Raw genomic sequence first — 16,766 nt, forward strand, 5'->3', positions numbered from 1 at the left:
GATTATAGTAAGTAAAAGATAGTTTTGATTACATGAAATTAAAAAAGCTTTTGCACAAACAAAACTAATAAAGCCAAAATTAGGAGACAGGAAGCTGGGAAAACACTGTTTTGCAACCAGTTTCTCTGATAAAGGTCTCATTTCTCACACATATGGGGAAGTGAGTCAGATTTATAAAAAAAAAAAAAAGAGTCATTCTGTAGTTGATAAATGGTCAATGGATACGAACAAGTAGTTTTCAATAGAAGAAATCAAAGTCATCAATAGTCATATGGAAAAATGCTCTAAATCACTACTGATTAGAGGAATGCAAAATAACAAAACTCTGAGATACCATCACAACTATCAGATTGGCTAAAATGACAAAGAAGGAAAATGACAAATGCTGGTGGGGATATGGAAAAATCAGGATAGTAATGCATTGTTAATGGAGTTGTGAGCCACTCTAACCATTCTGGAGAGCAATTTAATTTGGAACTATGCCCAAAGGGCTAATACACTGTGCATACCCTTTGACCCAGCAATTCCACTACTATATCTGTATCCCAAAGAGAACAAAGAAAAGGGGAAATAACATAAATATTTATAGCAGATATTTTTATGGTGGCAAAGAACTGGAAGTTGAGGAGATGTCCATCAATTGGGAAATGGCTGAAAAAGTTGTGGTATATGACTATGATGAAGTATTATTGTGCTATAAGAAATGAATAATCGGATATTAAATTGCTTGTCTTCTCAAAGTGGGGTTAGGGGTAGGAGGGAAGGAGAGAATTTGGAACTCAAAAGTTTAAAAAATGATTGTTAAATTTTCTGTGTAATTAGAAAATATTTTACAAAATAAAAAATAGCTAAAAGAGAAAATCAAGTTTTCTTTTCAACTCTACTCTTTTCATTGGGAATGCTTGAAAGTTCTCTTTCATTAAATATACATTTTCCCCCCAAAGGACTATACTCAGTTTTGCTGGATAGATTCTTGGTTGTAATCCAAGATCTATTTACTTCTGCAATGTCATATCCCAAGCCCTCTGCTCCTTTAACATGGTAGCTGCTAAATCTTGTGTGATCCTGACTATGGTTGCCTGGTATTTGAATATTTTCTTCCTGGCTGCTTGATGTATTTTCTCTTGACTTGGGAGCTGTGAAATTTGGCTAAAATATTCATGGGAGTTTTCATTTTAGGGTCTCTCTCAGGAGGTGATTGGTGTATTCTTTCAATTTTTATTTTACCCTCTGGTTCTAGAATATCAGTGAAGTTTTCCTTGTAAATTTCTTGAAATGTGGTATCTAGGCTCTTTGATTATGGCTTGCATTGAGTCCAATGATTCTTAAACTATCTTTCCTTGATATATTTTCCAATTGTTTTTCTGATAAGATACTTCACATTTTCTTCTATTTTTTCATTGTTTTGACTTTGTTTTTATTATTTCTTGATGTCTTGTGGAATCATTAATTTCAGGCTTTTTTTTACACTGCTATTTTTTTAGCACTATTTCTGAGTGTTTGGAAGTTTTGGGTGCTTCCAAGGAGGTGTGATCTGGGAAGAGGTCTGGTCATTGCTCTCCTGGCCTGCACCCTAGTCTTTTCCCAGTAACAGCCCTTAATCCCTTGGGATACTGCTCCTACATGCCCCTTAGGATGGGAATGATACTGTTCCTCAGGGTCCCTGAACTCTTGGGACTGGCAGTGATACTGTTCCTGAGAGTTCCTGATCCCTTGGGACCAGAAATAATAGTGTTTTGGGGGTCAATAATCCCTTGTGACCCAAAGCAATATTGTCCCCCAGGTCTTGTCCTCCCTCACACCAAAAGTGCTCCTCTCCACATTTTAATTATTATCCAGCAGTTGGTATAGGTAACAGAGTTGCCATGCCACATCTGGTCCTGCATTCAGTGCTAGCACAAGGATCCCCTATAATCTTTTTTTGGTCAGTTGCCAGTTCCCCTTATCATCTCTGGCTTGAGAGCTTCCAAAGCTGCAGCTGCTGCTACCCACCATCTGATGGTCCTACCACTGGTGTTTCATCCATGCAGACCAAAGTCCATCCTCCAACTCTGTGTCATAGATCTCTCTTTTTGGCCTACTAACTGTCTTGGTTTGGAAGAATGTCTCACTCTGACCTTTTGTTGTTTCTGCCACTCCAGAATTCTATTTGAGGTGTTGTTTTAAAATTGTTTGGAGGGGAATGTTGGAAAGGCTCAGCTGAGTGTTTTCTCTACTCCCCCATCTTGGTATCACCCCTCAAAGCCATCATTTTCAATTAAATTTCAATTGCCTATCACAATATCCTTTAGAAAAATCATAGCTTAGTTTAATTTTATTTTAAAGATGAGACATACATTTTTAAGAATTTATGTAGTCTATTTACACTGATGTTATAAAATCATTGTTTGTTACATTCAACTAAGAAGTAAAATAATTAAAAGATTTTCATATTGTTGAGGCTCCTTTGTAAAACCTGAAATGATGATTTTAAAATTTTCTTTTTTAAATGATGCATTTTAATTTTATTTGATATTAATTTCAGAACACAAGGTTCTTTCTTCCATTATCTTGTAAGAAAGATTAAAAAGGAAAGAGAAAAAAGTACTTCACCAAAACCAATTTACAGATAAATTCCATATTTTAGTACGTGCTATATTCCACAAAAATAGTCTCCTACATCTTTAATGAAGGGAAGGAGATGAATTTTTTTTCAATTCTTCTCTAGTACTCAGATTGTTTTTTTTTTAAATTTTATAGTATTCAGGTGGTTTTTTTTAAATGGTTCCTTCCATTTTCTTTATCATGGTTATCATATATTTGTTTTCTCAGTTCTGCTTACTTCACTCATTTGCTTTTCCATATTTCTTTCAATTCTTCATATTTGTCATTTCTTATGGCACAGCAATATTTTATTACATTTATATAGCATTTTTAGTTCAGCCATTCCCATTTCATATGGGAACCTTCTCTGTTTCCATTTCTTTGCTACCAGAGAAGGCATTATTAAGAGGACTCTTGGTTTTTATGGAGCTTACCCTTCTGTCTTTGACCTCCTTGAAGTATGAACTTAGCCATGGTATCTGTGGATCAAAGGGTATAGATATTTTATTTAGTTTTAAAAATCATAAAAAATTCACTTTAAAAATCACAAAAATCAAAGTATTTTAGAGAAGCTATGGAACAATGAACCGTTCTACCAATATTATATTAGTGTACTTTGTTTATATTCCTGTAGCCAGTCCACACTGACTTTTTCCATTTTTTCTCCTCTCTACCAACTTCTCAGGTGTACAGTGAAATCTCAAGGTTGTTTTGATCTGCATATCTCTTATTATTAGTGATTGAATAATTTTTCTTCATAAATTTTGACCACATCAACTTGGTGTTGCCTGCCAGTCTTATATTTGTATAAATTCCTCAAGTATATTGGCTTTAAATGCCTTATGAGAGACATTTGGTGCAAAGATCCACCCCTCCCCACCACCAATAGTTTCCCTTCTTATTAATGGTTTCACTGATTTTGTTTGTGCACAAGCTTTTCAATGTCAATTAAAGTTATTTATGTTATATTCTGTGCTTTGCCTTGCTTGCTTATGAATTATCTTCATAATCATAATTGCAGAAATTGAAAATTTCCTCTAGTAGTAGTCTTCCTTCTGTGTTGTTTGATATCAAGGTTGCCTGTGTAAAGACAATGTACTACTCTACATTGAAGTGTATTGGTTTAAATTGCAGGGCTAAGCGTATTTTCTGCCAAATTACTTTAGAGATTTCCCAAGAATTCTTGTAAAGTGAGAAGTGCTTCCTCAGGTAATATATGTTCTTGGATTCATCAAATACTGATTATTCAGTTTGGCTATTTCTCATTTTTACTTATGTAGTCTGTTCCAGTGACCTTTTTCCTGTTTTTTAAAAAAAGTACGAAGTAATGATTACTGATTAATACTTAATTTGATATCTGGACTTGTTATTCTCCTTCCATTCAGCCTTTATTAAAAGTTGTTATAGACTTCTGAACTCCTAGACATTTCCTTCCTTCAAATTTATTTTGTTATTTTTAATTAGCACTATAAAGTAACCCTTGGGAATTTCATTAGTACAGTATGAAATCTATAAATTAATTTATTAGTATCACCATTTTATATTATTGGCATGGCCTAGTTATGAACAATGAACAACATAACAATTATCTAAGTCATCCATTGTTTCTTTAAAATTTTTATGTAATTATGTTTGTATTTCTTGAGTGTGCATAATTAAATTTACTACAAGATTGTTTTGTATTTTCTAATTATTTTGAATGGAATTTCTGTTGTTTTCTATTGATTTTATTATTGCTATATGTGACTGATGGTGAAGTTTGGTATTTTTTATCCTGCTTCATTATAGTCTTTAATGTTTTACTAGTTTTGCTGAAATTACTAAATGTCTCAATTTGTTTCTTTGCTGACTTTCTGTTTATTTTAAAATAGAGTTTTATTGATATTTTGATTTTACATTGCTTAGATTTCCCCTTGTATCCCTGCCTTTTCCTCTCCCAGAAAGCCATACCATTTCTCCTTGGATTTTCCAAAACAAAGGAAAGGAAAGGAAAGGAAAGGAAAGGAAAGGAAAGGAAAGGAAAGAAAAGAAAAGAAAAGAAAAGAAAAGAAAAGAAAAGAAAAGAAAAGAAAAGAAAAGAGAAAAGAAAGGGATGAAGCAGAGAAAAGATTAGCAGACCAATGAGTACATGGGGGAAAAGGAAATTATGTGCAGTGTTTCATACCTCAAGACATGTCAACTCTGCAAAGGAGTAGAATATGGTGTCTTCTCATATTTTTTTTTTCTTTTCAGCCAAGCTTGTTTATATTTCCACGATATTTTTTCTTTTTGATTCTTTTAAGTTTTTTGTTCTTTCTGTTTACATTGTTGAAGTCATTGTGTATATGGCTTTCCTGGTTCTACTTATTTCATTTTGCATAACGTCGTGTAAATCTTTTGTACTTCTCTATATTTGATATTCTCCTTGTTCATTATTTCTTATTGCAGGATATTCCATTATGTTCACACATCACAATTTGTTTAATCATTGCTCAAGTGATGTACACCTACTTTGTTTCCAGTAATTTGCTACCATAGAAATGTTACTATAAATATTTTTTGTCTATGAAACCTACCTTTTTATTCTTCCAATGTCTTGGGGTAAAAGCTAGTAGTGAAAGCTCAGTGTCAAAGAATGTAGACATTTTAGCCACTTTATTTCCAAAATTCCAAATAACTTTTCAGAATGGCTATAGTAATTCAGAGATTCACTAAAAGGATGTATTGACTCCTCTATTTGTTTTTGTGAAATTGATTTTTTTTCCATATAATCCAAGCTTTTCTTTTTTCTTTTTTTTAAAATTTATATAATATATTTAGTTTTCAGCATTGATGGTCACTAGAGTTTGAATTACAAATTTTCTCCCCATTTCTACCCTCCCCCCCCCAATCCAAGATGGTGTATATTCTGGTTGCCCTTTTACCCAGTCAGCCCTCCCTTCTGTCACCCCACTCCGCTCCCATCCCCTTTTCCCTTCCTTTCTTGTAGGGCAAGATAAATTTCTACGCCCCATTGCCCGTGTATCTTATTTTCTAGTTGCATGCAAAAACTTATTTTTTGTTTTTGAACATCTGTTTTTAAAACTTTGAGTTCCAAATTCTCTCCCCTCTTCCCTTCCCACCCACCCTCCCTAAGAAGTCAAGCAATTCGACATAGGCCACATGTGTATCATTATGTATAACCCTTCCACAATACTCATGTTGTGAAAGACTAACTATATTTTGATCCTTCTTAACCTATCCCCCTTTATTGAATTTTCTCCCTTGACCCTGTCCCCTTTTGAAAGTGTTTGTTTTTAATTACCTCCACCCCCATCTGCCCTCCCTTCTATCATCCCCCCCTTTTTTATCTTCTTCCTTCTTCTTTGCTGTGGGGTAAGATACCCAATTGAGTATGTATGGTATTCCCTCCTCAGGCCAAATCTGATGACAGCAAGATTCACTCATTTCCCCCTCACCTGCCCTCTCACCTCCTCTGACAGAACTGCTTCCTCTTGCCACCTTTATGTGAGATAATCCACCCCATTCTATCTCTCCCTATCTCCCTCTCTCAATATATTCCTCTCTCATCCCTTAATTTTATTTTATTTCTTTTAGATATCTTCCCTTCATCTTCAACTCACCGTGTCCTCTCTCTCTCTCTCTCTCTCTCTCTCTCTCTCTCTCTCTCTCTCTCTCTCTATATATATATATATATACACATACATATATACATACATACACATTGACTCATATATATATATGTATATACATATAAACATATCTATATCTATCTATCTATCTATCTATATATATATATATATATATGCATATTCCCTTCAGCAACTCTAATACTGAGGTCTCATGAATCATACACATCATCTTTCCATGTAGGAATGTAAACAAAACAGTTCAACTTTAGTAAGTCCCTTGCAATTTCTTTTTCTTGTTCTTTTTCTTGATTACCTTTTCATACTTCTCTTGATTCTTGTGTTTGAAAGTCAGATTTTCTATTCAGCTCTTGTCTTTTCACTGAGAAAGCTTGAAAGTCTTCTATGTTATTGAAAGTCCATGTTTTGCCTTAGAGCATGATACTCTGTTTTGCTGAGTAGGCGATTCTTGGTTTTAATCCTAGCTCCATTGACCTCTGGAATATCGTATTCCAAGCCCTTCGATCTCTTAATGTAGAAGCTGCCAGATCTTGGATTATTCTGATTGTGTTTCCACAATACTCAAATTGTTTCTTTCTGGCTGCTTGCACTATTTTCTCCTTGATCTGGGAGCTCTGGAATTTGGTGACAACATTCCTAGGACATTTCTTTTTGGGATCTATTTAAGGAGGCAATCGATGGATTCTTTTAATTTCTATTTTGCCCTGTGGCTCTAGAATATCAGGGCAGTTCTCATTGATAATTTCTTGAAAGATGATATCTAGGCTTTTTTTGATCATGACTTTCACGTAGTCCAATAATTTTTAAATTATCTCTCCTGGATCTATTTTCTAGGTCAGTGGTTTTTCCAATGAGATATTTCACATTGTCTTCCATTTTTTCATTCCTTTGGTTCTGTTTTATAATATCTTGATTTCTCATAGAGTCACTAGCTTCCACTTGCTCCAATCTAATTTTTAAGGTAATATTTTCTTCAGTGGTCTTTTGGACCTCCTTTTCCATTTGGCTAATTCTGCCTTTCAAGACATTCTTCTCCTCATTGGCTTTTTGGAGCTCTTTTGCCATTTGAGTTAGTCTATTTTTTAAGGTGTTGTTTTCTTCAGTATATTTTTCAGTATATTTTGGGTCTCCTTTAGCAAGTCATTGACTTGTTTTTCATGGTGTTCTTGCATCCTTCTCATTTCTCTTCCCAATTTTTCCTCTACTTCTCTAACCTGCTTCTCAAAATCCTTTTTGAGCTTTTCCATGGCCTGGGACCAGTTCATGTTTTTCTTGGAGGCTTTTGTTGTAGGCTCTTTGACTTTGTTAACTTCTTCTGTCTGTATGTTTTGGTCTTCTTTGTCACCAAAGAAAGAATCCAAAGTCTGAGACTGAATCTGGGTGTGTTTTCACTGCCTGGCCATATTCCCAGCCAACTAACTTGACCCTTGAGTTTTTCAGCAGGGTATGACTGCTTGTGGAGTTAAGAGAACTATGTTCCATGCTTGGGGGCGTGCACCAGCTCTGCCACACCAGCACTCCTCCTTCCCCAAGAGCCCCCAACCCAGACTGGACTTAGATCTTCAGCAGTCTCTTCACTCCTGCTCTGATCCGCCACTTAATTCCTCCCTCCAGGTGGGCCTGGGGCCGGAAGCAACTGTAGCTGTACTTCTGTAGCTGCCCCACCTCCGCCGCCCCCAGGGCGGTAGCCGAACTGCAAACTCCTTCCACTCCCACAGCTTTTCCCACTAACCTTCTCTGCTGTCTTTGGTGTTTGTGGGTTGAGAAGTCTGGTTACTGCTGCAGCTCACTGATTCAGGGTGCTAGGACACACTCCGCCCAGCTCCTGGTCTGATTGGTCCATGCTGCTCTTGCTGGGCTCTGCTCTGCTCCGCTCTGCTCTGCTCCCTGCTCCGTGCGGGATAGACCTCACCCAGAGACTATCCAGGCTGTCCTGGGCTGGAGCCCTGCTTCCCTCTGCTGTTTTGTGGCTTCTGCAGTTCTAGCATTGGTTCAGAGCCATTTTTTATAGGTTTTTGGAGGGACTTGGCAGGAAGCTCATGCTAGTCCCTGCTTTCCAGCCACCATCTTGGCTCCGCCCCTTGTGAAGTTGATTTTTAAGAACAAGTATACACTAAAAAATCCCAGGAAGACATAGGAGTTAGAAGTAACACAGTTCAAAGATTTCCTCTCACTATGAAGAATAAATAACAACCACAAATGCTGCACAAAATAGCAAATGCCTAGAAGAGGAATATTGAAAGCTCACTATGAGATAAGTTGTTCCTTTATTTCATGCTTGTCTTTCTTTTTTATTTGTAATTTAATATTTTATTTCCCCCAATTAAATGTAAAAATAATCTTAATATTCTTTTTTTCTTCTTTAAATTTTGAGTTCCTAAATCTCCTCCTCCCTACCTCACTCCCCCCCCACATTGAGAAGGCTAGCAGTTTGACATAGGTTATACATATGTAGCCATGCAAAACACATTTCCATGTAATTCATGCTGTGAAAGAAAAAAAAAACAGGCAAAAAACCCAAGAAAAATAGAGAAAGTAAAGAAAAATTGTGCTTCAATCTGCATTCACACTTTACCAGTTTTTTCTCAGGAGATGGATAGCACCTTTCATCATCGTAAGTCCTTCAGAATTGTCTTAGATCATTATATTGCTGAGAATAGCTAAGTTATTCATAGTTGATCTTCATAAAATATTGCTATTATTATGTACAATGTTCTCCTGGTTCTTCTCATTTCACTTTGCATCAGTTCGTGTACATCATTCCAGGTTTTTTCTGAGAGCCTCCTGCTCATCATTTCTTATAACATAATAGTATCCCATCACAATCATGATCCAGCCATTCCCCAACTGATGGACGGCCCCTCAACTTACAGTTCTTTGCCACCACAAAAAGAGCTTCTACAAATACATTTTGTACAGGTAGGTCCTTTTTTGAAAAAAAAAATCTTTTTTGGAATACAGACCTAGTAGTGGTATTGCTTGGTCAAAGGATGTGCATGGTTTTACAACCCTTTGGGGCTGAGTCAGTATACAATTTCATCAACAATGCAGTAGTGTTTTAATTTTCTCATATCCTCTCCAACATTTGTCATTTTCCTTTTCTGTCATATTAGCCAATCCGATAGGTGTGAAGTGATAGCTTAGAGTTGTTTTAATTTTCATTTCTGTAATCAATAGTGATTTAGAGCATTTTTTCATATGACTATGGATAGCTTTGATTAATTCATCTAAAAACTGCCTCTTCATACCCTCTGACCATTTATCAATTGGGAAATGACTCTTGTTTTTATAAATTTGACTCACTTCTCTCTATTTTGGAGAAATGAGGCCTTTATCAGAGAAACTTGCTTGAAATTTTTTTTTCACATTTACTGTTGCTAACTGTATTCCCCTCCATCCTATTCCCCTATTTATTCTATTTCCTTTCTTCTTTCACTCTGTCTCTCCTCAGAAGTGTTTTGCTTTTGACTTTAACCTCCCCCAATCTACCCTCCTCTCTATTAGCTCCACCCTATTCCCTACTTATCCCCTTCCCCTTCTACTTTCCTGTATGGTAACATTTCTCTACCCCACTGAATGTGTGTGTTATTCCCTCTATGAGCCAATTCTGATGAGAGTAAGTTTTACCCACCCCCATCATCTCCCCCTACTTCTCCTTGACTGTAAAAGCTTTTTCCTGCCATTTTTATGTGAGATAATTTACTCCATGCTACCTCTCTCTTTCCCTTTCTCCCACTATATTCATGTCTTATCCATTAATTTTATTTTTTAGATATCACCCCTTCATATTCAACTCACACTTGTGCCCTCTGTCCAAATATACTCCTTCTAACTACCCTAATAATGAGAGAGTTCTTATGAATCACAAGTATCACCTTCCAATATAGGGATGTAAACAGCTTAACTTTAAGTCCCTTATTATTTCCTTTTCCTGCTTACTTTTTTATGTTTCTCTTTAGTCTTGTATTTGAAAGTCATATTTTCTATTCAGCTCTGGTCTTTTCATCAAGAATACTTGAAAGTCCTCTACCTCATTAAATATATATTTTTCTACTTGAAGGATTATACTCAGTTTTGTGGGGTAGTTGATTCTTGGTTTCAATCCTAGATGCTTTGTCCTCTGGATCTTTTAATGTAGAAGCTGCTAAATCTTGTGTTATCCTGACTGTGGCTCCACAATACTTGAATTGTTTCTTTCTGGCTGCTTGCAATATTTCCTCCTTGACTTGGGAACTCTGGGATGTGGCCATACTATGCCTGGGAGTTTTTATTTTGGAATCTCTCTCAGAAGGTAATGGGTAGATTCTTTCAATTTCTATTTTACCCTTTGGATATAGAATACCAGGGAATTTTTCTTGGAAATTTCTTGAAAGGTGATGTCTAGGCTCTTTTTTTTTGATCATCAGAGAGTTATGTTTACTACTCTCCTCTTTTGTTCTCTGTTCTGTGAGTGACCACAAGCACTCATTTCTCCACTCTCCTGTGGCCACAAGTTCTGGTGTGCTAGTTGGCCTCCTTGCCCTGGTACTGAGACCCAGCACTGCAACCCAGATCTGAATATGGGCAATGCAACAGAGTCCTGCCCCTGGTACCAGCAAAGGGATCCCTATATTCTCCTTCTGACTAGTTGCCTGACCCTGTTAACATTTCTGTGTTGCGAGGTCTGGAAACTACCACTGGTGGCACTGATTCTGTCACCTCCAAGGCCTAATGCTGGTTTGCTGGGGTGCTGCCTGTACTGTAATGCACTCTACTCTGACCCAGTGAAACACATCTTTTGTGCAAATTTTCTAAGGTGTCTTGGGCTGGAAAACTCTTTCATTCCATCCTTCTGTGGCTTTTGCCTCTCCAGAATTTGTTTTGAGGGATTATTTAAATGTGTTTGGAGGGGCTTAGGGAGTGCTCAGATGACTCCCCACCTTTTCTCCACCCTCTTGGCTCTTCCCTCAGTGCCTGTCTTTCAAAAGTTTCTTCAACATTAACTATTCTCATCTTTTTTCATCTTTTTCAATTTGCTAGCTATTAGGTTAAATCAGGATATTTCTCTTATTATTAGTGATGTAGAAAATTCTTTCATACACATTTGTTAATAGTTTGTGATTCCTCTCTTAAGACCTATTTGTTTATATCCTTTTACCATTTGTCTATTCAGGAATGGTTTCAGTCTCATATGTCTCTGTAAACTGTTTATATATCTTGGATACCAAATCTTTATCAGAGATATTTGATACAAAGAATTTTTGCCAGGCAGCCAGTTACCTTCTTATCTTCAATACAACAACCTTATTTGTGCAAATGCTTTTCAGATTCATTTAATCAAAATTTCTATTTTATCCTTTGTAATTGTCTCTATCCATTTAGTTAAGAACTTATTTACTGACCATAGCTGTGAAATAAAGAATCTACTTGTCTTCCAATTTTTATGGCATGGTCTTTAATATTCAGAATGTGTAGCCATTTTGAGTTTATTGTGGAATATGGTGTAAGATGTTGATTTGAGCCTAATTTCTGCCAAACTCTTTTCAGTTATTTCCTGAGCTCTTATCAAAGAGATATTCTCTGCTGTTTTCTAAGTAAAATATGTTATCTGCAAATAGTGATAAATTTATCTCCTCTTTGCCAGTGTTTATGCTTTTAAATTCTTGACTTGTCTTGCTGAAATTGCTATCATTTCCAGAACTGTATCAAATGATAGTGGGAATAAGAGAACAATCTTTTTTTCTGTAAGGATTATCTTGTGGTGAGTACTTTCAACATTCTTCTTCCAGTCATTTATTGCTCTTTGTTTTCCAGCATGTAGGAGCTTTGTTGTTGTTATTGTTTTTAATGAAAGGGGATCTTTGTCCTATATTACTTCTCACTTCTGTGTCTTCCTAGGATTTCCTGTTTTACACAGTACTTGTTTTGAAATACAAATGGAGGAGGCAGTGTAAGGCAACATTTTGACTGAAAATAATTTAGGCATTTTACTCAACTGAAGACTCATTATAAATCAGCAGTGTGGCATAATGGCCAGTGAATACTAATGTGACCAAAGCTACATTTGGGAGAGGCATATTGTCCAGAATTAGGTAGGTGTTAGCCTGGTAGAACTCTGCCTTGGTCAGGCATCTGGTGGAGAATTGTATTCCTTTCTAGGAAGTGCAGTGAGAAGAGGGATCAACCTGGATGCTGAAGGAACTCAAGAGTAGTGTGGTGCTCTAAAAAGAGTGGCCTACCACTTATTATCTGTATGAATTTGGGAAAATCACTTAATGTTTCTGTAGCTTCAGTTTCTTCACCTCTAAAATGAAGAGTTTTGAACTATATAACTTTTAGGGTCCTTCTAGGTCTAGCTCTATGGTTTTATTATTATTCCATATGAAGATCAATATGTCATATGAATTTTGAGTAATAAATACCAGGAAATCTTCATTTTTGTGAAGTATTTATTAAATAAAAAGAATGTGTTGACTTCAGGGGGAAGTGCCTATTTTTTTCTCTGACTTAAGTTAAAGCAGTGAATTTATGGTTATAGGAGAGATGAAGCATTTTCTTCTGTACTCCTTTGTGACAACTAAAGTAAAGGCACCAAAATACCAAAAACAAAGTTTATTTTGGTCAGACCAATAATGCAAAAAGGAGTACACATTTGATTAAGACATTGGATAGAATTGTATAGGTGAGACTTTTAGATAAGATTTATACTTACACAAAAGAGACTTTTTGAAAAATTCCCCAGAATTAAATTTAGATGCTTTAACAAATGGAGGATTGGTTTAGTTTATATTTCTAAACTTTGCCAAGTGTAGAATGAGCTGTGCTGTTGCAGAGAAAAATCATGCATTTGTAAGCTCCCTCTCTAAGGGCTTTGTTAGTATCCATCATTGCCTGAGTGAGTGTGTATGTGTCTGTGTGTGGACTGTATCTTGAATGTAAAACATCTTCTCTTTCAGTGTTACAATATTAAAATATGGCGTCAACAAATCATCTAGGACTTTTTTTTACATCTTTTGTTGCCTAAAAACAAAATAAAAGGATGATTTTTATTGATAAAGAGATTTAAGTTGTTACATATTCCCTCAACCCTAGGAATTTATTTCTACTTCAGAGAAAGTTTATATTTTCCAGAAATGTTCCATAGGTATTCTAAATCATACCATAGACACCTGTACCCATTTATGGGTATGTTGGCCAGCTCAGATGAACTAGAGAATAAGTTGGACTTTTGTGTGAATGTGTGTTTCCCTTTAAAAAAAACCTCACCAGTCTCATCATGCAGAATTTAGTGGGAAAGTTGTGTTTCCCTGTTGACACTGTTTAATGTAAATGATTTATGATCACTCTATATGTATACACAATAGACATTTTATATATTATATTGTTCTTAGAGTAACATGATATATAAATGTTATTGCTATAAATTCTGTACTTGGTTATACATATTATATCATGTATCTAGTTGAAGTATAAAGGCTTACTGTTCTTTGGTTATTTCTACTCAGCTGGTAACTTAGGTAAGCCTGGTTAAGACATATACAGAAGTACTCTCACCATGCACAGCTAGAGGATGTAGTGGCAACTCTCCAAAACTGCTTTTGGCAATGTTCCAAGGTTATGACAGCCAAAAAGAGAGATGGAAAAAGTCAAGCAGTTTTCCTCAAAAATATGTCAGAGATATCTTATTTTTATGACAAAATAGAGATCTAGGTTAGTAATGAGGAAATCAAGCTAGAAGGAAAGATATATTAAAGAAAAGTTGCTGAAACTTGGTTAGGGTATTTTATTTCTAAGTTCAATCAGGATGCAAATAATAAAGTAATAGTGATTTACCTGTAAATATACTTGACATTATTAAAATTGTAATATATGAAAAAAAATAAAAAAAAATTGTAATATATGGATATAAAAAATAAATAATTGAAGTAAAATTGTAGTATGTTTCATGTAAATATTGAGCACAGTTCATGACTATTTGATACTCAGAAGTTAGCAGTCATTTAATATTTTGTGGCTTCTTCATATTAATGATTATTCTGATTAGTAATAGTCGTGTTTTCCATTAATAGTATTTTAGATAGAAAATATGCCTTTCTTCCTAGGGGAAAAGGGGGACACAAAGAATTCTAAAATCTTTTTAAACTTACATTTTAGGCATGAAAATAAGAGTTGCTAAATGTAAAAGACAACATTGGTCCTGGGGGAGAGGCCCACTACTGACATCATTGATTAGTATGGTCCTTTTGGGCTTTTTTTGATGTTATGTATGCTCATCAAATTCTACAGCCCTGAAGTAAATCTTAATGTAATAATTAGTTGTGGTCTAGAAGGATTCTATTATATTTACACTGTTCATATTCAGATAGTAATTTCCTAGTCAGTTGCATTGACATAGTTTTGCATTTGCTTCTCACCTCTCTCTCCCCACCCCCACATTAAGCACTGATTTCTGCACAATCACTTTGATTGGCCATAGTCAACACAAATCAGCTGTTAAAGAGGCTGATATGACCAGATCAGCCATTTTAAAATTCTAGTGGTGTCTATTATGTAAACACAGGCTAAATTTAAGCAGTTCTGAATGTGTAAAGATTGGAGACTCAAATCTAGTACGTTTATACGGACTTGCAATGGTGTACATTTCCTTTTTTTTCTTGTACCAAAAAGAAAACATTACTGAAGTTCCAGTGGGTTATTTTCATGGTTAAAGTGAAACCACAATTTTTATTTTAAAGTTTTATTCCTTACAAGTTTGTGAAAGTTTCCTAGCATGTGCATGGGGAAAAATCTGTACCTCACCTTCTATCTACATTTGTATTAAGGCAGGCACAACATTACATTCAAAACCAACATATTTGCCTAGCTAGTTACTTCCCCACCCACACTTAAGGACCCTACAGGAAACAGGGCAACAAAGAAAAGTAGAAATAAAGGCAATGACAGTTTTCAGGTTGATTAAGAAGCTCACAGTAGAAGTTTACATATTGTGAAACTGTGATTCCTGGCCATTTCCTGTGGTGACAGAGACAGCTTGTGGGCCTTTGGGGAGTAGATGAAGGCCCTTGCTTGCCATGTTGCTTTGTAATCAGGTAAGAATAGAAGTACAAAAGGAGAGAATAGTCATAGAACAGAATGCCAGAGAAGAAGTGATCATGGCTATTAGGTCAAAATAGATGAATCAACATTGAGAGAGTTGTGTGGGTGTGCTGCCTTATGCTTTTAAAACAGGTAAGTAGAAAAAACACTTTAACTTGGAACAGAAAGATGGTCTTGCTCTGATACTTTACTTTCTGTCTGTGAAACTCAGTTTTTATTTTCATAAAATGAGGATAGTAATGTTTGTACTACCTACCTGAAAGGCATACTATGAGGTAAGTCTTTTATGAACTGTTATTTGCCATATAATGTGAGTGATTATTACCTGTGTCCGCACAAAACAGTAGATAGCCTCCAAAATTCAAAATATTAAATCAATGTCATAAATATAAATGTAGAGCTCATGAGTAAAATGAAAAGAAAATGCCTTAATTTTAACTTTCACTACGAACAATGCTATGTAAATGATGCTGTCCTCTTATGAAAATAATGTAAGGATAACACTGAAATAAGAAATAAAATTTGATTTTTTTGCTCCTAATTTGTTGACTTTCCTGGTTCCTGTTATGACCAAATTGGAGGGGGCTACCTTGGCTTCAGAGGGCAATGTATGTCCATGAAATAGAACTGAACTAATTGGCTCATGTGGAAAATTTAACCTAAGACCCTGGAATCAGTAATACCATGCTAACCAACTCAGTTAATGGATTACATGCATTTAGTGTGTGAACCTATATTGTACTTTATTATTCTCTAGTATAGATTCTACAAAAGAGGGTGCCAGCCTCTTTGAATATTTATGTATATTATTATTTTAAATGGAATTAAATGGCAAGTCAACAGACAACACTTACTAAATATAGGTTATAGATGGAAAGGATTAGTGGACTTCATGCATTTGACCTACAGAGAATCATAATTTCACCAGTTCCCCATACGCAATTTTTAAAAAGCTTGCTGGTGCCCTGAAATTTTAATTGTTACTGGTTCAATGGAAAGTAATGTGGCATACTGGTTCATATTACTACAGCAGAAGCATTAATATCAAGAATCTGTGACTCTAGAAATACAAGATGCTTTAGTTTAAAAAAAACATGAAAAACCCCTTCATATACTAAATAAGTTGTTAAAAATTAAATTGTTTTTAAAAGATAGAGACAGTATCAAGTCTTATCTGCTTTCTGAAGAGGCCTGTCCTGATTCTTAGTTATTTGTGATCATCTAATCACTGTATATCTATCTATCTATCTATCTATCTATCTATCTATCTATCTATCTGTCTGTCTTTTTTATCTATGGGTACATTATATTTGCCTAATAGAATATGAAATTTTCTGAGCAGAAATTACTTTACTATTGTATTTGGGTTTTCAGACTTTAGCACAGGCCTAGCACATAGTAGGTGCTCCACTTAATAAAGGTTTCTTACATGATTACTTTTGTTATCAACTTGCTTTGCCAACATTCTCTTATTTACTA

This window comes from Trichosurus vulpecula, chromosome 5 (assembly GCF_011100635.1).
Source record: "Trichosurus vulpecula isolate mTriVul1 chromosome 5, mTriVul1.pri, whole genome shotgun sequence".
Classification (NCBI taxonomy): Eukaryota; Metazoa; Chordata; class Mammalia; order Diprotodontia; family Phalangeridae; genus Trichosurus; species Trichosurus vulpecula.